The sequence below is a fragment of the Rattus norvegicus genome, chromosome 1 (genome assembly GCF_036323735.1).
Source record: "Rattus norvegicus strain BN/NHsdMcwi chromosome 1, GRCr8, whole genome shotgun sequence".
NCBI lineage: Eukaryota > Metazoa > Chordata > Mammalia > Rodentia > Muridae > Rattus > Rattus norvegicus.
The window spans coordinates 21,348,843-21,373,336 of NC_086019.1; positions in this window are offsets into that span (position 1 = coordinate 21,348,843).

The window sequence follows — 24,494 nt, forward strand, 5'->3', positions numbered from 1 at the left end:
CAGGTGTACATGCAGCCTCCTGTACATAAGGGTCCTAGGTTGTCAATGGGTTGCAAAGTGCATTGTTCAGAGATGGATGTATGCAGAGTCCAAGCCAAGTAGAGTCCCAGGTCACTAAGCTATGCCCTATGTTCTCCTGCCTCACTAGGATTTTTTAAAAAGATAAGATAAGATTCAGTGCTGGCCAGGAGTCATGGTACATGACTCAAATGCTATCATTCAATAGACAGAGACAAAAGGATTCAAAGTCCAGGGCCAGCCTGAACTACATAGTAAAGCCTGTCTCAAGAAAAAAAAATAATAATATAGAACATTTAATGTAGAATGTGGGACCATAACAAGGTCTGACACACATTATTTTGTTTTTGAAACAAAATTAAAGTGATGGTAAGAACATAAAACACCCAGGACAAAATGGGGAGTGATTCTAAAGTGGCAAAAGGGACTTGCATTCATTAGAAAAAGCTTCAATACAAAGTTACTCTGTCCTTACTGAAGTATTACTTTCTGCTCAGTATTCCGTCTGGTGAGATTCTGATTTTAGGCACTCACTGAATTAGCAATTCTATTGTTTTATCTAATTTTCAAATGTGATAGGTCCCCACTGTCTACCATATCTAAGTTTGATTCAAAGAAAGCAATGACTATAGTCACTGACCATTGAACTCAGTGACCCTCCTCTAGGCCAATCCTCAAAACTCCTCATCAGCTTAGATAGTATCATTTCAATAGGTAAGACAGTCTTAACAAAAGGAATATTCAATTTGCAACCCAAAAGCCTATAGGGTCTAGGTTCTAGGAACTGCACTAAAATCCAGGTGTACAAATGTAGCCTAGAAAATAGATCTGACCATTGCTAAAATGGCCTTTTATAAACATTACCATAAATGGCAAATGTGAAATGATAAGTTATGTGTGTGGCTCTAGGTAAAGAAACCCAGCCACCAACAATCAGGAGGCACAGCCTCTCTGTCTTTGTGGCTCTGAGACTTGCCCCAGTATCAGTCAATCACACCAATGTGGACATTTGAGGGGCCTCACAAGGGTCACAGCCGGCCAGTCAAGCCCAGGACATGTTTCGATTTCATCACACCTCTGAGACTCATGTTCCTCACCCTTACAGACCTCTCCCTTAAATGAGAAGTGGTCTACAACCTGAACTAGGGAACAATTGCCTCTAAACAGCCAAAATGGCATCATAGATCCCGAACAGACCAAAATTAAACCATAAGGATTCTACAAAGTACATCACCAGTAAGTAGAGTAACAGTCCATAAGGGAAGTCCAGGATCTATTCTGATCATAAGCAGCCTGCTGCTGATGTGAAAGGGGTTAAAAAGGTCATGTTCCTAACTAAACAGAAAAACTTCCCAGAATATAAAAGAAAATCACCTGTCATGTCTGGAACCCAGAAAAATCGCCTCTTTGGTGAAAAAAAAAAAAAAAAAGCACCTAGAAGGATCAAGTGTGGAGATTGTCTGCCCGGGATCTTAAAGTAATCAACACAGAAATGCTTCAGGGTCAATTATAAATTCTCTTGAAATAATTAAGAAAAGAAATTGCAGCAAGGAGTAGGCGTGATAACAGAGGAGCAAATAGAAACTCCCAGAACTGAAAATTACAACAATCACTGTGCAACAGCAATGAAGAACCCACTGGGGGCTCAGTAGCCGGGTGGACACAGCAGAGCTTCAACACCATAAACCTGTTGGGAGAACAACGAATTGCCCCAGCCTGAAAACAAAATAAACAAACAAAAATGTAGCACTTCAGGCACTGGTAAGGTAATAACAGGATCTACACTGGTTCTATCTAGATTCTAGCAGAACAATAAGCTTAGCAGAAAAAGTGTTTAAGGAAATGATGGCTGAAAATTCCCTAAATTTGCCAAAAGTTACAAACCAATACACATTAGAAGTTAGATGAAACCCAATTACAATAATCAAAGAAACTCGAACTAACACACAGTCATTAAAACTGAAAGACAGAACTCTTGAAAGGCAATGTAATACTTAAGAGAAGAAAGAACTTGAATAATGGCTCACAGCTCATGGGAAATCCAAGAGACAGCAGAAGACATGGTATCTATCCATTCAGGACAGAAAGAATAGAATTGTCAACTGTGAAGTGCATGCCTTGTAAGAGCCTTTGGGAATGATGGAAAATAAAAATGTTCTTAGCTGAAGGAAAGCTAGAAGGATCATTTCTCATAGATATGCCCTTAAGGAGTCACTAAAGGATGCTCTTCAGACCGACAATCCAAAAAGAAGACATCTTTGAGCATCAAAAGGAGCAGAGAGGGAGGAAGCATGTGTACCCATAGAGAGCTGTCCTTTCCCTCATGAGTTTCATGAGCTCTGTTTGGCAATTGAAACAAAATACTAACACCATCTGATGCCTAGGGAAGTGATAGCCGAAAGTGGGAAAGAGAGGGAGACATAAATGGAAGGAAGAGTTTCACAGCATTCAATTCAGACAGCCTGTAGGGAACAAGAAAGTAGAAATAGGAGACAAGATGCAGAGGAACCAAACAAGCAGAATAAACCGGTGACAGGCTTTATTGCTTATCACTAATTGCTTTAAATGCAGTCTTTGTAACCAATCAACAGGGGTAGCAAGTGAGTGGCAGATGGGGATGCTTGCAGAAAAACAACAAAGGAAATCGATGCGCTGATGTTAGAACTGACCAGTCCCTGAGCCCACACAGGTAAAAGAACTGTAGAAATTTTCTACTTAAACAGAGGAATGCAAGCACGCCAAGGAAAGTCTCAATAACAGAGGCGACTACATGTGTGTCAACGCATTGACTACGGTTTCACACTACAACCTTCTAGAGTGCTTCCTTTGGAGGAACCTGGGAAAAAATGTAAAGGGTCTCATCATTGTTAAAATTACATTTGAGTCTATAAGTATCTCAATCAGAATGTCAATTGGAAAAGATATCTCTGGGGTTAGGGGATTTATCAGAGAGAGAGAGAGAGAGAGAGAGAGAGAGAGAGCCTTGAATGTGGAAAGCTCTGGGCTCTATTCCCAGCTCTGAGGGAAGAAAATCCATTTTAATTATAATTATTTCATCATTTTACCTATCCAATACTGGACTGTAAAATCTGGGTAGCTGCCTGTGTCCCATGAACTTGAAGACATGTACCAAATAATAGAAATGGAAAGAAAGCTGTATTTCTTGCCACGTAAATGAACAAACCGCTGAGATTTCTGCTTCTTGAAATGAGAAAAGCCAGCTGGGTTGTGCTGTTTTGTTTTGCTGTGTTTGAGGGTATTTGCTTCCTTATGGGTTATACTGTCTGCGTCAGCTTTGGGGAGCTATCAACACTCGAGATTGGTTATGGAAGCAAGAAGGAGCTATGGGAGGTGTGGGTGAGAACCAATGAGAATCATTAGTATTGTGACTGGCAACTTGCAGAAGGTCATGACCCTGCAGCCTTAGGTAATGCAGATTTGACTCTTCAGAAAGAAGTGAGGCAAATGCTGAAGCAGAGACATTGCCACCTCCTCCAGCAGTAAGAAAATAAGTCAGGATTGAAGAGCACAGGGTCCCCAGTATCATCACGGATCCTGCAACCCACTCCAACAGACACAACCCTATTCTTTCTCAACCTGTGACCACACTTAGCGGTAGGAGCCCCGGCAGGATGGAACCTCTCAAGATCCTACCAGTCACACAATAGAGCCTTGTCATTGTCTTTCATCCACTTCAGCCTGTGGCTAATAGAAAGGGTCTTCTCGCCAGGCACACTTAGAAGCTCTCTGGCAATAAGCACATCTGGGGTTGGGAATTCAACTCCCTGAGCTCATCTGTTTCGCTCATTGCTCTGACTAGGTGCACTGGAGATACACACCAGTGTTCCTAGATTCCTCAGTTTTCCACAGATTTTTCAAAGTGTCACTAACATCCTTAACTCTTTGTGTGTGAGTATGTTTGTGGGTGCCAGTGTATCTGTGCACGTGTGAGGGTATGTGTGTTTGTGTGAATACATATGTGAGTGTTTGAGGAATGTGTATGTACTTGTGTGGAGGTCAGAGGTCAGCCTCTAGTGCTATTCTTTAGGAGCTGTTGATCTTATTTTTTGAGACAGGACCTCTTCCTCATAGGACTTACTAAGTAGGCTGACCAATGAGGCCCAGGCACACAACTATCTCTGCCTTCCCAGCACTGGGATTATAAGCAGGCAAAAAACATACCAGACTGTTTTTACATGGCTTCTGGGGATCTACCTCAGGTCCTCATGCTTTCAAACAAAGCAGCTGAGCCATCGATTCAGCCTGCATTGCTTCTTCCTTCCTTCCTTCCTTCCTTCCTTCCTTCCTTCCTTCCTTCCTTTCCTCCTTTCTTCCTTCCTTTCTTGTTTCTGACGTGTGCCCCCATAGCTTTTGGGTGAGTGCACTTGTGTATGAAGAGGCCAGAGTGGGACATTGGATATCTTCCTCTAAAGCTGTCTTATTACCATTAGACAGGCCCCTCACTGAGCTGGAGCTCTGCCATCTGGGGAGTGCTGGCTGCTCAGTGGGCTCTAGGGATCATCCATCTAACTTATGCAATCCCGGGGTTCCAGACACAGCACACTCAACTATGCCAGCTTTTTACTTGAGTGCCAGGAATCTGACGCAGCTCCTTGGCTAATTCTCACACACTGAGAGCCTGGCTCTCTTCCTCACTTCTTTTCAGCAATAAATGGAGAGTCAACACATTTCCCCCATTCATGACTTTTTCATCACTGTGACCGAATACCTGTGAAAATCCACTTCAGAGAAGGGAGCTTTCTGGTGGTTTGTCAGCAGAGGTCATGGCTGTAGTTGGCTAGGTCCACTGTAATGAGGCAGAGCATCTGGTGAGGTGGAGCATCTGGTGAGGTAGAGCATCTGGTGAGGTGGAGCATCTGGTGAGGTGGAGCATCTGGTGAGGTAGAGCATCTGGTGAGGTGGAGCATCTGGTGAGGTGGAGCATCTGGTGAGGTGGAGCATCTGGTGAGGTGGAGTATCTCGTGAGGTGGAGCATCTGGTGAGGTGGAGCATCTGGTGAGGCGGAGTATCTGGTGAGGTGGAGCATCTGGTGAGGCGGAACATCTGGTCAGGTGGAGCATCTGGTGAGGTGGAGCATCTGGTGAGGTGGAGCATCTGGTGAGGCGGAGCATCTGGTGAGGCGGAGCATCTGGTGAGGCGGAGCATCTGGTGACGTGGAGCATCTGGTGAGGTGGAGTATCTTGGAGGAACAGGTTGAGTAGTGGGAGAGCTTTTCATCTCAAGGCATCTGAGAAGTAGCGAGGGTAATGAGTTCCAGGAAGGAGCCAGGGGCATGATATGTCCATCAAAGACATGCCCTCAGTGTCCCACTTCCTCCAGTTGGGCTTGCCTCCCACAATGTACCTCCTCTCAGAAATTCATTCATATTTTGATATACTGATTAATGTATTAACCCACTGACAAGTCCAAACCTTCATGGTCTCGGCTTCTCTGGAAACACTCTCAGACACCCTCAGAAGGGGCTTCAACGACCTCCTAGGTACCTCCTAATCCATGTAAGTGATTTGCATCATGGACCATGGGTACACACTCTACTTAGTGGCACTAAAAGCATCCTTATGCTTAATCAGAATCAGTTCCAGAACTTTAAGCCAAAGAGGGGACTTTATTTGAACGTTAAACTTCTATGCCCATAAAACTCACTCTTGGTATTAAAATCTGGATTAGGCACACTTCTGAGAAGCACTCTCCCTACCCTGTCCTCCCCTACTCTCTACGTATGTGTGTGTGTGTGTGTGTGTGTGTGTGTGTGTGTGTGTGTGTGTGTGTGTGTGTGTGAAGGAAACTGGCTCATGTAATCAATCACAAGAGGTTGAAAGGTTCCATCTGCAAGAAAATCAGGTAATAACTCACTTCAAGAAGCCTAAAACCTAAAAGCCAGAAGGCCCTAAATATGGACCTTGCATCAGATAAAGGTCTTGCCAGAGTCCAGCTCCAGCTGGGTTCGGGTCCCAAAGAGGAGGTGTGGAGTCGGTGATGGAAGGGGACTGACAGAATCTCAGGGTAAGTCATGATGGCTCATGTATTCATTGAAAAAGAGGCTACACCTTTTATATTTGATATTTGCACATAGTTAAGTCACAGGAAATGTCGAAACACTTAGTGATTCCAAGAGAGACATGAGTGTTGCACAGATTGTTTTCCCCTTTATATTTCCCCCTGTACACTCAGCCTTTGTGGGCAGGAGGTGCCAGACATTGAGTCCTGAAAAGCAAACCGTCAAGAGCAATTTTCATTTCTTAGGGGGCATGATACGGTGTTTGTATCATGGAGCGCAAGCATTGAGCTGTTTTCTAATTGTACTCCCATGTGCCTAAGTCTTACAATGTGGGCCTGTTCTCCTCATACACTCCCCAAGGGGAACTGATCTTTTTCCAATACACCACACCATTCTTCTTCCTTCAGGGTATGCTCCTGTATATGGAATCAAGCCATAACAGAATCTGTTCCTCATGGGGTATACCAGGTCCTGGCATTCATCCTGTATGTCACATACCAAGGGAATCAATCATGGGCACGATTATTCAGTTATTAACTGAACTCTTGCCCCTAACTGCCAAGGCCTTAGACTCTGGGTCTGGGCTCATTTTTTCTCTAGATTGTGTGTTTTTATCTTAGGACCAGGTATAAGTACCTCAGAGTTCTGAAACCATAAATCTTAAACTTCTCTATTATTGGTAGAAATGGGGGTGGGGTGAAGACTCTTGAGTGGGAGTAAGCAGAGTTATCAGGCTATATGGTTCCACTGTGGCAGAGATTTTTTTTTCCCAAAGAATTATTTTGTTTTCAGAAACTACCATTGTATACATTCACATCCTCTACCAAAACCCACCTAAAATTTCCCGAAGTAAGAAAACATTAGGAGACTCCTACAGCACATAGCCAGAATCATAAAGGATGGAGGTAAAAGGATGCTGGAGAATTGTGATCCTCAACCTTGGTATGCTGGAACTCTGTCAAGCAGTGGTAGCCTCCATGTAGTACATGCCGAGGCCTGTTGTCTTCTAGTGAATGCCAGTATAAGCCCAGAGCTTAAAGGTAAAAGTCCTAGGAATCTGCTGTGCTAGGGCAGCAGTGAGAGGAAATGCGCACCACTAAGGAAGAACCAAGGAAGAACCAGAGAGACTATCCCCACCTCCCTATGCTTCTGCTTTCCTTTTCCATCTGGAACCCTGGATGATTAGATGATTATCCTACCTCACATTGAGGATGAACCTATCCCACTTAATTCAATGACCCATCCACCAAGCTCCCCTGAAAACACCCTCCTATATATGCAGGAAAGCAAGGCCTTGTCAATACTCCGGGCGTCTTTCAATCCAGCCAACTTAACACTCACAGGGGATATGATCCCAGCCCGTCTGATTTTAAAAACCAGGCCTTCCATATAATTTGTTTCATTTTTTTTTCTATTAGTTGCAAATTAGATCCATGATGTTTGCTTTTCTAGTTGCTGTTTTCTCTACCTTTTGAGACATCTGTTTCTTAATCCACCACTTGGTGAACAGGATAAAGCTTCCCCCAGCTGTCCAGGGAGTTAGACTGTTCCAGGACTTCTGGAGTTTGCTTCTACAATTTAAACCCTAGATGTTCAGCATTCCTTGGAGCACGCTGGGAGCAAATGAGCAGTCAAAAGCCACTTTGCAAATTCAGCCTGAGTTGCTACAACGTGACTTCTATTCAATAAACATAAGAATGGACATTTTAACAGCATCAGTCAATCCAGAGTTAGAAATTACCTGCATAGCATGTACCAGCAAAGAAAAAATTTACTTGCAACAGTGATTTGTCTGTACAGCACACTGTAGGATGTCTCTCCATTAACTCTTTTTTCTCCCTTTTTAATAAGCAGATTCTCAGTGCTGTTTGTGGTAACAGTATGTGCAGAGTTTGAAATATATATATGTACATATATACATATATACATATATACATATATATATATACATATATACATATATACATATATATACATATATTTCAGCCCTCCTTAGAGCTGTATGATGGTATTGTATGAAACATAAGCAGAACTCAAGGGAACCCCCCAGAGGAGGCAGATTTGCTTAGCCTAAGATGTTGCATAATGTTGAGGTGGACCAGCCACTTGTCCCACAAGATGGGTCAAGAAAAGCTGCATATTCAAAGTGGCTGGAAGTTGAAAAAGCCTAAATTGCTGACAGCATTGTGTGAACAGTATGCTGCCCAATTGTTCACTTCTTTGTGCCTGAAACCTTTATTCATAAATCACATTTTTAGTTGGAAGTGGCCTATTGATTTCTGAGCAATACTTTTCAAGTTCTAGGTGTGGCTTTTTGTGTTACCAAAGTGGCAGACTCCTATAAACAGAATTATTCCATTTGTGTTAACCTCAACATCAGGGGTGCTTTTGAGCAGGGTATTTCAGAACCTTTCCCTACAAGTCTATGAGAATAGGGACTGTATTGTCTAGCTTACTGTTGAATACCAAGGCCTGTTTGAAACGCACTTAGGAAGCCAAATACTTCTTCAATAAATGAATGACTAGAAGACCAGATATGTTTACAGCCTCACCAGAGAGTTTAGCCAGGAGACAGATGGTTTCAGAGGGACTTGCATGTACCGAAGGACTTTGAGGGGACAATCTGTCCTCTTAGGTGTCCTAATTGTGCAGGGCTTCCTGAAGATTCCAGCCCACTGACAGTCAGCAAGGGAAAGGGGAAAGGGATAAATGTTCTCTCAGGCAAGAATGTATGGCATGACTAATAACTACACACTGTTCTGAAAGCTTTGGGGGAGAATACAAGACTAGCGGTGAGCCAGAGGCCAAAAGACAAACTAGTCATATCTGTGGTTATGCACACTTTTTTTTCTTTTCTTTTTTTTTTTTCGGAGCTGGGGACCGAACCCAGGGCCTTGCGCTTGCTAGGCAAGCGCTCTACCACTGAGCTAAATCCCCAACCCCCAAACTAATCATATCTGAAGGAGTCTGAGCGCTCCCTACCACAGAGGTACTCTGGGCTAATCCAGTTGTGTGCTATAAACTTACTGCAATATGCTCTCTGTGTCTCCTTCTGCAATCACAACGTAGGGCTTTATGTTTCATAGGTTTGAGGGACTTGATGAGACAATTATTTTTTAGTCATGATTCTATTACTTTGAGTGGTCTTGTGCCCATCTCATATACTTATATGAATCTATCATCTACGGTGAACGCATCTCCTGGTGGTTTTAGGACATAAGCAAAGATGTATTTGGAAGTCCTCCTTGCCTCAGTGCCTTAGGAGTTGCTAGAAATTTTCCTCCTTTAGAACCCCCTTTAAAAACCTTTTTCAGCAATAGCTATCCTGAGGTTTCTTGTTTTGGGACTAAGCACTCCCCTTTCTCCTTGTTTCAATAGGGCTTTGTAGTGCAGTATACCAAGTCCATATATGTACAGCTCATGCTTTGACCTCTTAGAACAGCAAAAATAGGAGCCAGCATGATGACGTTTGCCATGAATAGAGTAGAAGTCAAAATGGCAATTCACATAACTCTCCAACTTTGTCCTCATGCCCCTTGTAAATACATACTTTCATGGAGGTCAGAGAGCACAGTCCATGAATGAAGCCACCTGAAGGGAATTCTGAGAGCTTGTAGGAAAGCCCCAAGGAGACAAGACGAGAGTCTTGTGACCTCTGTTCCTCCAAAACATGAATTATTCCTGGAATATACTTTCATGCCCCTGCCAGGTTTAGTAAATCAGAGTGGGTTTGTTTCAGATTATACATTGTCTGGGGTTGGGGATTTAGCTCAGTGGTAGAGCGCTTGCCTAGCAATCGCAAGGCCCTGGGTTCGGTCCCCAGCTCCGGGAAAAAAAAAAAAAAAAAAAAAAAAAAGAACACTGAGCCACAGACTCCCGTTGGAATTTAAGGACAGATTATACATTGTCTTACCATGCAGGTGATGCTTCTGAGTTGTCCTCGAGACTGGATATAGTCTAAATTTATATGAATTTTGCTCATGTGACCTTCCTTAAACCTCTAAATATCCTCTGAATATAAATAGTCTGATGCTCTGAATTAAGTTGGTTATTGCATGAGACTTTAGTCCACCTCATTTTTAGGCTCTGCTTTCCCAGGTTCCTGCCAACGACAATACTAATACATACCTGATTATAACATACTACACTTGTCTATCCTATCAGATGTGAGAGCTGGTCCCTTTCATAAAATAAATTCTCACTCAGCACCCGGTCTGAATGGTAAGAGAAAGGAGACGTTTTTACATTTCTGTTTAGTGCTGTCGTGGAACTTTAAATCAATTTTAATTCCTATAAAAGTGTATGATTTTCTCAAAGATGAATGCCAGTGTCAATGTTTCTGATCTCACTGTATATCTCCCATCTCATCTTCTAAGGATGGAAAAGAATAGGGAAGAGAGCCATTGCATGTCCATATGGAATTAGCTATGTCTAAGATTAAGCAAATTCTCATCCACTTAACTGGTAACACACTCAACAACTCAGTCCTCTACAAAATAGGAAATTCGCCAGGGGGACACATGTTGCTTTGTTTGTACAGTAGTGGGTTTTGGTAATAAATTGTTATTTGACCCAATGTTTACCCATCTGATTACATTGTTTTGACGGTCTTCTATTTAAACATTTAATATTCAAAAATTCAGGCAGTTACTATTTGTCTTAAATATAATAATTTATAAGTGTGGAACATATTCATATTTTTGTGCCTCAGCACTTTTTTGGGCTGGTTGGTTTCTGTCTGTTATTCTACTCCTCAGCATCAGATTTAACAATTCACACAAGGACGTTTTTATATTTTCTGTTGCCAACAAGCACAGAGCCCAGCAGGCTTTGCTCCATGCTGTTAATATGCATTATTTAGAAAGTGATGATCAGATCGATGTGGCTCCATTCCTGCAGGAAGTGGCATTTATGTATAACCCATGGGTCGCTTTTCTGAAAATGTGAAATGATGAACTTCAAAACAAATGAAAGTAGGAGCTAGTCTCCCAGCTACAGTTTATGCTTTATCTTCAAAAGTATCAAATGCTATATCTTCTCATTAGCTAAACACCAGGCATAAGATATCCCAATAACACACTGGTACCCCCTTAGAAATATTACATTTATTTCCCTAAGTCCTTCTCTCTTCCTGACCCTCAACATTCACAGACTCATAGTTTCAACAACTCTATATTCAACTCACAGACAGTCCTCTGAGCCATAATTCCTCCATGTTTGACCTGTTTATGCCTCACTGCTTTGCAGTCACATCTGGCAAGGTTGGCCACTATGGAGGAAACCATTTCAAGACTAGCTTGAAGTCCATCATGATTATTCAGACAGACTTCTTCAACTTGTATATTGACATAGGAGACACCTATTAACCCATTCCCACAACAGTTACTAGGGACAAACATTCAATGTTTTCACTTAATAGCTACTTAACCCTCAAATGAACCACTTTTCAAAATTGACATCTCCTTTCTCATGGAGAATGCCTTCCTCATCTGCCACTCAGTTTGCTTGACCTCTTCTTTGACAAGCTGAGCCCTTTTCTTTTCAGCTCTGTGAGGTTCGCAATTTTGTTCCTTCGAAATTAGGCAATCTTTACCCTTGTGCTTCCCAACTCTTTTTCTTATTGCCTTGATGTTTATTCTGATATTTCCTTCAGTGTTATTTTGGGATTAAAGAGGTCATCAGGCCCATAACAAGGGCTCAGCACTGAGTAGCTACCTGGTGCTAGAAATTCTGTAGAAGGGAAGGACGGCTTTGTTATTGTTAAGTTGCCACTTGGAACAAATGCTTTTGTATCATGCCCTTCCGATGTTATGGGTTAATTGACTTCAGGAGAACCGTGTCAATCTGGTTTCTTATTCCTAAACTGTAGTTAAGTGTTCGTACAACAATAAAACCTTGTAGATAGTAATGAGTTAAATTTCATTTGGCAACACTGCCAATATTCTCCAGAAAAAAATAGCAATTAACCCATAAGCCATGATACAGGACCACTATTGGCACGAAATAGGGGAAAAGGAATGGATTGTCTAGCTCAAATCCATGAGCGAAAGCCTATCAGTACTACAGGATGAAATGAATGGTTATCTGAGGAAGGAGGTATCTTGGGATCCTGTCTCTCTGTGTTAATATGTCTTTGGAAGAGATACAGGATGAATACAGGAAGGGTTAAATATACTAACATATTGTTATTTTGAGAAATTTGGATATATTCAAGTTTACAAAAATAAATATTGCTTTTCCACAGTTTAGGTTAGAATACAAATTACTCAGTTTCCTTACAGCATCTTTGCCATCATATGCATCATTGTATATTTTTTCATTTGTTTTCCTCCCTCACAATTTCCCAGATTGTCCTCTTTCCTCCTGTCTTACTTTGATTTACTGCAGTGATAAAGTATTCTAACCAAAAGCAAAGAGAGATGCACTGGTTTACTTCATTTTACAAGTTTCAGATCATGGTCATTAAGGGAAGTCAGGGCAGGAACCTGGAGGCAGGAACTGGAACAAAGGCCTTGAAGAACAGTCTTTGAGGGAACTCACTTTGCTTTCCTATATACCCCAGAGCTACCTGCTAGGGGATGTCAAGATCCACACTGGGCTGGACCCTTCCACATCAATCACCAATCAAGTAAATGCATCACAGACTTGCCAACATGATGGGTACATTTTCTCAATTGAGGTTTCTTCTTCTCAGATTACTCTAGTTTGTGTCAAGTTGACAAAAAAAAGGAATAAGAACTTCGGAGAACAGATGAAGTTCTGTATAAATGTGTACTGCTGACATTACCATGGCCATGTTGAAGCCCACAATACTTCAGACTCACGAGAATGAATGGCAAGGCCTTCCCTGGGTTTGGCTTCGGTGGTTGGGTAAGGCTCGGGTGAATGACGTGATCTTCCAGTGATCTAATTGTTGACAGTGTGTGCAGAAAGAATCACACACACTGAAGGATCATAGCCTAAGACTTCTCCCCTCCTCGTTCAGTTGTATACAAACACACTGGGTTTCAAAGCTGCTGGTACAGCTCCATCAGACCCATCGCACCCCATCCCAGACTTTCTGTTCATGTGTCTATTTCTTTATCCCCTGTAGCCTCAGTCAAGCCTGTGGGGAGCATATGAATTTCTGAGGAAATATGCTTTGTTGACATATGCATGGCTGTGTTAAAGACCTCAATGCCTCAGACTGAGGGAATACCAAAGCTCTTGCAGGTGGCAACATGGGACATCTCTTTATTTGGTTCTGTTCCTTTTCCTAGTTAGCCTCCAAGTCTCCTTCCTTACACTAATATTCTCATTTCTCTTCCCAGCTTGCTTGAGAGCTCTTCTTTCACATCCATGACCTTCCTAGTTTTGTGACAGAAACATATAATAACATATATGTATATTGTTTATATCCACATATAAGCATCTTATCTATAATAAGAGAAAACATGCATTTGTCTTTCTAAGTTTGGCTTATTCTATTCAACACAACTTCAAGTTACATCCACTTTCCTACAAATGTCATGATTTCATTTTTCTGTATGACTTCATCAAATTCCATTATACATACATACCAGGTTTCCTGTATTCATCTGTCAATGGACATGTAGGCACGCTCCATTTCCTGGCTGTTGTGAATGCTAAGTCTCTAAACAGGTGCAAATAGTTCTGCATATGTTGATATAGATCCCTTCAGGTATGCGCCCAAGTGGCAGAGGCAGACATGTGGCAGTTCTAATTTTAGTTCTTTGAGGAACCGCCATGCTGATTTCTACAGTGGCTGTGCATGTCTCTATTCCAACCTCAGTAAACAAGTTTTCCTTTGATATCCTCACCAAATTCACTGTCCTGTGTTTTCTTGATGACAGTTATTCTGACTAGCAAGATGGAATCTATCAAGCAGTTAAAATTCGCTCCTCCTTGATGGCTAAGGATGCTAAACACTTTTTCAAGTATTCTTGGCAATTTGTCTCTCTTCTTTTGAGAACTATGTATTCAATTTGCTGGACTATTTTTAAATTGCATGGTTTGGCTTTTTTGCATTTAATTTTTGCAGTTCTTTATATAACTACACATAAATCACCTGTCTGATGTGTATTTTAGGAAGGTATTTTTGTCCATGCTGTAGGTTATTTTCAAGCTGCAGGATTGGTTTTTGTTTTTGTTTTGGGGACTTATATTGTCGTCGTTGTCTTCTTCTTCTTCTTCTTCTTCTTCTTCTTCTTCTTCTTCTTCTTCTTCTTCTTCTTCTTCTTCTCCTCCTCCTCCTCCTCCTCCTCCTCCTCCTCCTCCTCCTCCTCCTCCTTCTCCTCCTCCTCCTCCTCCTTCTTCTTCATCCCTTTGCAGAAGGATTTTAATTTCATGAAGAGCCATTTGTCAATTCTGTAAATTATTTCTTGAGCAACTAGAATCTTTTTGAGAAAAAAAATACCTATAACTATATAATGAAATATTTTTGCGGGCTGGAGAGATGGCTCAGTGGTTAAGAGCACTGACTGCTCTTCCAGAGGTCCTGAGTTCAAATCCCAGCAACCACATGGTGGCTCACAACCATCTGTAATGAGATCTGATGCCCTCTTCTGGTGTGTCTGAAGACAGCTACAGTGTACTCATATGCATAAAATAAATAAATCTTTAAAAAAAAAAGAAATATTTTTGCTATGCTTCCTCTAACAGTTTCAAGGTTTCATATCTTACTGTCCCCATCTAGCTTCAAATGAATGAGACTCAAACTATCACTTATTAGACTCTACATAATTACTAGGGGATTACCCCTAATCTAGTTCTTTAAGGCTAGACTGTCTATTTGCCTAACTGTGCTCCCCAAATAGTTGCTGTTTGAATCTACCTAAGTTATTTCTGTCCCAGCAGTTTAGTGTCCTGGGGAGGCATTTCACTGGGGGCACATGCTGCTGGCCCATCATGGCTAATGGAGACCTCCTGTTCTCTGTCTTCACCTCCTTTACACACACTCTCTCTCTCTCTCTCTCTCTCTCTCTCTCTCTCTCTCTCTCTCTCTCTCCTTCCTTCTCCCCCCCTCTCTCTCCTCTTTCTTCCTTTTTGTCTCTACCTGAGAACCCCTAGCCCAGCAACTCCAACTCCACCTCTCTCTATCTACCCCCCCACCACCAAGTGATTGGCTGTTGCCAGTTTTATTTAAGCAATGTTTTTTTAACTGGGGAGAAAGACTTGCACAACAATGGCTGGTATACATGGGCATTTTCTGGCAACCAGATCTTGGGGTACAGAATTTAGCATATGAATACAAGCAGCACTAGATCAACCCCCAACATCTTACATTGAAGTATTGATCCATTTTGAATAGATATTTCCTCATGGTGAGAAATGCAAATTGAGTTTCACTCTTCTACATATGTAAATCCAGTTTCCTCAGCTCTATTAAAGAGGCTGTCATTTCATTAATGGAAATCTTTTACATGTACTGGTGTCAAAAATCAGGTGGCTATATAGGTTAATTTCTGAGTTCTATCCTATCCATTGGTTTACATTTTCATTTTTGTGCTACTGACTGGTTATTTCATTGTTGTAACTCTATACTATAACTCGATATTATTTATGGTCAAACCTTTATTGTTACACTTTCTGATAAAAATTGATTTGAATATTCAAGGTATTTTAGATTTCCATATGAATTCATGTGTTAACCCTTATAATTCTGTGAAAGTTGAAGCTTTGTTGGCAATTATAGTGAATCTGTAAGTCATATTTGGTAGTATATAGTCATTTTCCTGTCAACCAAAGAGCATGGAAGGTCATCCCATCTTCTAGTATCTTCTTCAATTTCTTTCTTCAGTTCTTAAGAGGTTTTTGTTGTTGGGCTCTCCATGGTAAGGTTTAATTCTAAGCATTTAATTTAATGTTTTAGGTTATTGTGAATGAAATTTCTTACCTAATTTCTTTCTTGGTAAATTCATTATTGGTAAATAGGAACACTTGTTTGCTGACTTAATATTCTGTTATTTGAGAAAGAGAGAGAGAGAGAGAGAGATAGAGAGAGAGAGAGAGAGAGAGAGAGAGAGAGAGAGAGAGAGAACTACTAGAAAATGGGCTACAGAGCTAAATAAACAATTCTCAACTAAGGAATATCAAATGTCCAAGAAGCACCTAAAGAAATGTTCAACATCTTTAGTCATCAGGGAAATGCAAATCAAAACAACCCTGAGATTCCACCTCACACCAATCAGAATGGCTAAGATCAAAAACTCAGGTGACAGCAAATGCTGGCGAGGATGTGGAGAAAGAGGAACACTCCTCCATTGCTGGTGCGACTGCAGACTGGTACAACCACTCTCAAAATCAGTCTGGAGGTTCCTCAGAAAATTGGATATTGTAATACCTGAAGACCCAGTTATACATCTCTTGGGCATATACCTAAAAGATGCTCCAACATATAACAAGGACACATGCTCCACTATGTTCATAGCAGCCTTATTTATAAGAGCCAGAAGCTGGAAATAACCCAGATGCCCTTCAACAGAGGAATGGATACAGAAAATGTGGTACATTTACACAATGGAGTGCTACTCAACTATTCAAAACAATGACTACATGAAATTCATAAGCAAATGGATAGATCTAGAAAATATCATCCTGAGTGAGGTAACCCAGTCACAAAAGAACACACATGGTATGTACTCACTGATAAGTAGATATTAGCCCAAAAGCTTGGAATGCCCAAGATACTAAAGGACCCTGGGGCTTTCGCCAGCCTTACACCCACCACCTCAGGTCAAGACTAGGCCAAGTACCAGCTTCCCACCTCAGGTCAAGGCTAGGCCAAGTTCCATTCTCTACCCACAGTTCTCAGGAGGGGCAGGAACATTCTTGAAAAATCAAAGAACAGACTGACTGATAGTCACCCAACCCTGTGGTCCCAAATAGAGTTCGAATGCATGTCATATGCTTGCTAAACAATAGTTCAAAGGTCAATATGCTTATCCAATAAGTTTAAACTGTAACCTTACTGATATAATCTGTATCCATAAAATGTATAAAAACTGCTTGTTTTATACTTTATATATAAAGTGGGAAGCTGTTACTTGACCTAGTCTTGACCTGAGGCGGTGGGTATAAGGCTGGTGAAAGCCCCTAGGATCCTTCAGTAACTTGGGTATTCCGAGCTTTGGGGCTAATATCTACTTCTTATTGAGTACATACCATTCAGGGTCGCCTTCTAGTCTCTTGCCGTGAGGGGGCTGATTGAGGTTGGACTCTGATGCTCAAGGAAGAATAAACCTCTTGTGTTTGCATCAAACTCCAGTCTCGTGTCAGAGGGGAAGAGGGCTTACTTGGGGGCTATCCCAGTAGTTAAGACTCACTCCAAGCTTTACAATTCACAGACCACATGAAGCTCAAGAAGAAAAAAGACCAAAATTTGGATTATCAGTCCTTCTTAGAAGAGGGGAACAAAATACCCACAGGAAGAAAGCAGAGACAAAGGTGGAGCAGAGACTGAAGGAAAGGCCATCCAGAGACTGCTCAACCTGGGGATCCATCCCATATACAGCCACCAAACCCAGTCACTATTTCTGATGCTAAAAAATGCTTGCTGATAGGAGCCTGATATAGATGTCTCCTAAGAGGCTCTGCCAGAGCTTTATTGATACAAATTAAGATGCTTGCAGCTAACCATCAGACTGAGTATGGGGACTCCAATGGAGGAGTTAGAGAAAGGAATGAAAGATCTGAAAGGGTTTGCATCTCCATAGGAAGAACAACAATATCAACCAACCAGACCCCCAGAGCTCCCAGAGACTAAACCACCCACCAAAGAGTACACATGGAGGAGGGGACGGACTCATGGCTCCAGCTGCATACGTAGCAGAGGATGGCATTGTCTGGCATCAATAGCAGAAGAAGCCCTTGATCCTGTGAAGTTCCTTTTCCCCAGTATAGGGGAATGCCAGGATGTTGAGGTGGGAGTGGATAGGTGGGAGGGGGAACATCCTCACAGAAGCAGGGGAAGGGGAGATGGGAGAGGGGGAACTGGGAAAGGGGATAACAGTTGAAATGCAAATACATAATGTTGGGGTAAATATCTCTACCTGCATCCAGACAGAACACACAAAGCAAACATGGTTCCATGTCGAAAGGTTTAATTTGAGAAGAAGAGTAGAAGGTTAGAGGAAAGGGTGGCCATGAGCATGTGGAGGGAAAGAGGGAGTGAGGAGAGAAGGAACAGAGGGGAAGAGGGCAAGAGAGTGAGGAGGGGCCAAGCAGCCCCTTATATAGTGTCAGGTACAGCTGGCTTGTTGCCCGGCAACTGTGGGGTGGAACATACCTGGCTGTTGCCAGGTAGCTGTGGGGGTGGAGCTTAGACAGAATGCCAACATTCCCCAGTTTTTTGTTTAATTAAAAAAGAAAAATTAGAGGCGATGGTTAGCAGGAATAGGGTTGTCATGATCTCTAACTACTTTCTACTTTCTTTGGAGCAATGTATCTCTAGGGAACCTTGAAAAATGGGTATGGGGATGTTTGTCCAGTCCTAGAGTTTGCTCTTTCCTTGTTGTCCAGGGTCTGTGGAACTGAAGATAGGTCAGAAGGAACAGTTCCAATAAAAGTGTCTGTGTCTGTGAAAGGAGATTGGAACATCTGGAGGTCACTTCTCTGAAGCTGTCCTGGGTATAGTAAGTGCCTGAACTTGACAAGATGCTAGAACATACATATATATTTATTATAGGCAGAGAATAAGATTAAGCATGTTTGGGAGAAAAGGAAAAACTTTTTTCTTAGATGTTCATTTGAAACCCAGTGGAATACCCTTTGGAATAGGTAGTAAGTGGGAACTTTAGGCACATATATTTATCTGGGTGGAGTCTATTTGGTCCATGAGAAGTAGGTCTGAGTGAGTTTCCTGTAGTTTATAAGTTTACAAAAGAGATAACAACATGAGTTAACAACATGAACATTCTTTACAATAAGCTTTCTGTGGAGCAGAAGGAAGAATTTGTCCTACAGAATATGTCCTGGATATCTTAAAACAGTTTGCCATGACAAAAAGACAGATAGAGAAAGCAGTTTCCAGATCCTATTTGGAAAGACTGTTTAGCAATGGAGGGGTTCTGGAACTCCCAGACCTGGGGGTCTACCTGAGAAGCTGGTAAAGGAAGCAGCATGTCCATGTTAGTAGGTTGGCTGACTAAAAGGAGCAGAAGGGCTGCAGGCGAGCTTGAGTTTGGGCAAATGGGTGGAGCAAAATAGAGGTTCTAACAACTTAGCTAGAGGATCCCTTCCCAATAAGGGGACAGGGCTTGTTGGCACTACCAAAAAAAGAATAGGTGAGAGGTACACCCCTAAAAATGTAACTGGTTTGATGAGGAAGGTAAAGTTGCTCCATACCCCGACAATGGGAAAATGGGAGAGAGAAATGGGTCCCCAAAACTCTGTTAGGACCGAGTAAGTGGCCCCAGTATCTAAAAGGAAGGAGATGGGCTGCCCACATACCATGATGGTTACCCAGGGCTCTACTGATGATGGCAGTGGTCAGGCCCAGGGAACTCAGACCCCTTCAGTCATCCATAGCTAAGCCTAGAAGATCCACTGGAGGATTATCTGGATGTGATGTCCCTCTGTCCTGTGCAACATTGAGGGCAATCAGTGTCCCTTTTGATGGCACCTAGAACATAGCCCCTTGTTTTATAGAAGTTAGGGCAAGCCCTTGCCCAATGACCTTGTTGACCACATTTGTAACAGGAGCCTGGTGGTCCCTTAGCCATAGAAGGCCAGGATTCTGGGCTAATAGCTGGGGCTGCCAAAACTTCTGCCTGTGGAGTTAGGGGCCCCATCTCTAGCTTTCTAGGTTGTCTTTTAGGTCAGGGTAGCTCTGGGAAAAGAAATAGGTCATCAGAAGTTGCTTACCTTCTGAGTTTTCAGGGTCTAGATTAGTGTATTGCAATAAAGCCTTTGTAAGGCATTCTAAAAATTGGGATGGGTTTTCCTGTTTTTCCTGGATGACCTCTTGCAGTTTTTCAAAATTCACTGGTTTTAAGGCTGCCATGTAGAGATCGGCCAGGAGACAGGTTATAAATCTATCTCTGGCTATAATTCTATGGGGAATTATAATTCCATCAGGGATCCTGGTCAGTTACTGTCTCAGATCCAACTGAGTATGTTTCATCTGTTTGATATATCTCCTCTGCATGAATTTTTCACCTGCTCCCAAACTCACCGGCATTCCTCTGGAAGTAAGTTATTAGTAAGGATCCTATGTACATCATGGAAAATCAAGCTTTAAGACTGAGTCATGGAACTCTTTAATAAAGGTGGATGAGTTAAAGGCATAGGAACCCAGTCTGCTTTCTATTTGAGAAAGCTCATTCAGTGAGAAAGGGACATGTACCTGACCAGCACATCTATACCAGCTACCTCTCTTAACGAAAGGAACGTTGCTGGGTCAGGCATCTCTGGCAATGAGGGGTTTAGGGGTTTGACAATGGTCTTGAAGCAGGTGGCAGGAGGAGAAAAGTAGGTGCCAGTGCAGGGAGATTTGAGCATCCTGCAGCTGGCATAGGAGGGGAGGGGTCTGGAGAGGTTGATGGAGGAGGCTCTGGGGTAACCTGGTGAGAAGGAGAAGCTGAGATGGTGGCCTGGGTTTTTGGAAGTGTAGAAGCAGGCTTGCCATGAAGAGGAGGTGGTTCGTTAGCTGGGTTAAGGGCTGTACTGTCATTTGGTAACTGTCTCATAGCTAGGAGGAGTTGTGTGGGGCTACAAGAGGAACACAGAGAGGGGTTAGATTGAAGGTATATGAATGCTTGGACATAAAGAATCTCTTTCCATTTACCAGACTGCTGGCAGTAATTGTGAAGATCCCATAAAATTGAGGAATTTAATGTGCCGTTATGTGGCCATTTTGAACCATTATCTAAAGATATTGGGTCCAAACACTACTGCATAGGTGTATCAGTTTTGATGTCCTCAGGTGAGGCCTTGGTTTTAAAGTTTTGAAATTCTCCAAAGACATCCTAATGGTGAATTTGGGGGTACGTTTGGGGGAAGTCACCAATTAATTTTCACCAGTGTCCCAGGAGGAATTAATTGTAATGGTAGTACAATTAGACTGACTCCTCACTTAGACTCCTGGAGGCCATAAACGATGGGTCCCCAACCTGCCAGAAAATGTTCCTACCCAGGCCTGGGATTTCTTCGTGATCGGCTGTGAGAGCCCAGAGTGGGAGGGGAGCAAGGAAATGCTTTCGAGGGAAACTCTGCCTAATGGTCAAGGTCCTAGCTCATATGTTAGCTAGGGGATTCCCGTAATTTCAGAAAAGCTGGCCAGGCCTTATCTGGGAAATTGGGGTCCTTCTTACCAACCGGAATAGACCTACCAATCTGTTGGTGTTTGTGTGGGAACTGGAGCTGCAGTCTAGTAGCAGGAAAAGTGGAACCGTGTAGTTGGTGAGGGCCTGTCTAAGCGGCAAGAGCAGGCACCACATGGTGAACCACAGAGGGCAGTGCCTCAGGCAGAAGTCTGTACACGGGCCAGCTGCAGCAATAAATCATGTGGTGGAAGCCCTGAGTCTCACAGCAGCCAGCAGGTGTGGTGTCCAATGGCGCAGCGAACAAGGTAGAGGTGCATGTCTCATTCCTCCTCGCCACACCCCACTCAAGCGCGAGGCCCATAGCAAGTGACCATGACTGCTGCAGGTCAGCTGTTGTTGCAGTTGGTGCACAGTGGGCCAGCTGAGGGGTACCAGGCCACGTAGTCACTTGAAGATCAATCACTATGTACGGGTCACCAATGTTGGGGTTTAAATCGTGGCCCATGTCCAGATAGAACACACAAAGCCAACATGATTTCATATGGAAAAGTTTAATGAAAGAAGAAGAGTAGAAGAAGAGAGGAAACGAGGCCGGCCATGGGCACATGGAGGGAAGAGAGGGGTGGGGAGAGAAGGGACAGAAGGGAAGAGAGCAAGAGAAAAGCAAAGAGACAGCAAGAGAGCGAGGAGGGGCCAAGCAGTCCCTTATATAGTGTCAGGCACAGCTGGCTGTTGCCAGGCAACTGAGAGGCGGAGCATACCTGGCTGTTGCCAGGTAGCTGTGGGGGTGGAGCTTAGACAGAATACCAACACATAAACTATCCAACAAAAAAAGAGAGTTTATTAAGTCTGGAAGCTTTCTAGCTCAGGTCTTTCAATTGTAAGATTCTGTTGTTTAGAGACTGTAAGGGTCTGTTGTTCACCAAAGAGTGATGTCCCAGACTCAACTAGTATGCAAAACTAAAGAGTGTTTTATTCTGCAGAAGTCCAGCACGCTGGGGTTTCTCATTCCAAGATGGAGACAACCAAGTGAGCTTGCAGGCCCAATTTAAAGCACATTAAGGGAACTCTGGGGTAGGTGACCTTTATCTTGCTCCATCTCTAGGGACATTTCAAATTAATGGGGCCCGGGGGCTGGAAACTGTTGCTGGCCTTTGCTTCAGGCCACCTGACAGGGCAGTTTCTGACTAGCTGCCTGAAACCTGGGATTTTTTTTTCTAGTAACTGATTTGCCTGGACTTGCCCAGTTCTTAGGCTCAGTCTCCTGACTACCAATTTGAAGCCTGTCATGGAGTCAGCCTGTCTCAGGACAATTTAACTTCTTTTTCTATTTTTGCCAATTGTTACTTTCTATTATTTTATTGTTTTAGCCAAATATGTTGAAGTAGTTTGAAATATATTGAATAAAAGTAGAGATATAGAAAATATATACAATGTCAGTTACAGCCTGCTAATATATCATCTGCTATCATTAAACCACTGATCAACAACTGAAGGTGCTGTGGGGGACAAATATCCTTTCACATAAATGTAAGGATAGTAGATGGATGAGATACAAAAAAGAAACAAGGAAGGTAGAGGAAAAGAGGAGAAGTGAGGCTTAATGAAAAGAAGAAACAAATGGAATGATGTCAAGGGGAAAAAACAAGAGCAATAATTTCAATAATAAAATTAGATAAATGTACATCTATGAAAGAAATGGAGAAACATTGTTACAAATCAATATAGGACAGTCAGAATACTGCTGAATGTATAAGGGAGGAGGAGAAACACAGAAAAGTTAAAAGCTAATAAAGTTAAAGAAAAAATTCTGCTCCAGAATCAGGGGGATGGTGTGGGAGAAAGTAAAGAAAGGAAAGAGTAAAATTAGAAAATTAAATGAGTATGTAATCAGGAATAGCAAATTAATGTTGAAAAATGAAAATTTAATAAAAATTCTTCTTTCAAAAAGTAAAGGAGTCACAAAGGCTAAAAAGAAAGAAGGAAAATAAAGATGAAATATCAGAACAGCTTCTTTCTGGGTCTTCAAATATTGGAGACTGCTAGTTCCATGCACAGAAGTGGGAGAAGTCAGTTAAACTAAAAAAAAATCTCCTCTTTCCTGTTTGCTGAGTCTGAATGGGCAAGGGCTTGAGGTGGCCTCAGGGTGAGTGCTTGCCTTCTTATGTATCAGAGGTCTTTGGTGGCCACCCTTAGCTTGACATTCTATAGGATAAACAGGTTCTCTTACCCGCCCAAGGTTTGCCACATCATAGCCCCCGAGGTCCAAGATGGCTACATGGATGGGGTTTTCTTCTTGCTCTGAAAAGGTAAGGAACACTGAGATCCATGCAAGCAGAGAAACTATGGTACTACTTTCAAATGTTCCTATGTATCGATCTCTCTGCCAGGATGTCCCTGTGGGAATCCTGTACAAGTCAGCAACCTCATGCTCTACAGCAGTGAGTGATAGTGACTGCTGCATTAATTAGCCAAGGTGAACTTGAGGACATCAAGGATAGAGAGTTAAAATGGTCTGAAAAAGAAAAGACATGGATAGGAAAAGAAGGATAAAATGCAAGTGAATGAGAGATGGGTTTATTTTCTAGGAGAAAGGCATGCATATGATCTAGAAATAAATAGTATTAGAAAGAAAAAGAATGAGAGGAGAGAAAGTAAAAGAATGAACTGGAGAAGGAAGAAAGGAGAAGAAGGAAGAATGATTAGAATCCTCAGACAAAGAGAGAGCACTTGAACGGACAGCTTGCATCCACTACTGACTCTTCATTAGATTACTGCCGCTCCCATTCCTGCCTTTCTTAGGACTCTCCTCATGATGAGGTTGGATCTCAGATGCAATTACCTGTATTTTATTTTATTTTATTTTCGTTATCTTATTTTTCCTTAGGTCTAACTGAGGTTTAATTAACAAATCAAAATCACATAATCACAATATATAGGATTTATACATACACAGCATGATGTGTGTGTATGTGTGTGCATATGTTTTGCGTCTGTGTATATGCATGTGCACATAATCACTGAGTAAGCATTTTGAGACATCACAATTCAAAAAAAGAACATGATCAAAGACAATAAGCCTTATTATAAATGCATAATTTATATCATGGTGAATAAACTACCTTGCAATGAAATTATAAAATACAAATACCTCTTATTACAAAGTTAGATCAGTCCTTGACATCATTATGTAG